The sequence below is a fragment of the Myotis davidii genome, unplaced genomic scaffold, assembly GCF_000327345.1.
Source record: "Myotis davidii unplaced genomic scaffold, ASM32734v1 scaffold3763, whole genome shotgun sequence".
Classification (NCBI taxonomy): Eukaryota; Metazoa; Chordata; class Mammalia; order Chiroptera; family Vespertilionidae; genus Myotis; species Myotis davidii.
Genome location: NW_006293925.1, coordinates 20,635 through 21,201, shown reverse-complemented (window position 1 = coordinate 21,201; position 567 = coordinate 20,635).

Genomic DNA, 567 nt, shown 5'->3' with positions numbered 1-567 from the left:
ATGCATAAGAAGTAAAATGAATGGCAAGTAAATAAGGGGAGCACATAATTTGTCATCTAAACCATGCCAACTTTGAGAGGGAGTTTTAATTTTAACAATTAGAATGGGACAACATTCATAAACTGAGACATCTAGTTCATATATTTATAAAGGTTACCTATTATGAAGAAACCTGAATTTCAGTTCTGCAATTGATTGCTGTGGAACTTTAAGCAAATGACCTCCCTTCTATGGAACTCAGTTAGCCTATCTGTGAAATAGTAGAGGGTAAAAGGGATAAACTAAGAATTACATTGAGGCTTTGATCATTGTTTCTTAGAGATTCATCGATAATGTGCACTCATATTACCAGTAACTGAGTAAAATACTGTATAGGATTCCCGCTTCCTGATCATTGCAACAAGGGCAAGATCCCTGTGTTCTCTGGTCCTCGAATTCCAGCTCAGAGAAAGAAGAGACTAGTTGCACCACACCTGTGCCTTCTCTCTCATCCAAGGATTGACAAGGGTGGGGCTCAACATAGAGGAGAGAATGGAAGAAAAATGTGGGCCCCAAAGGACTGCAGGC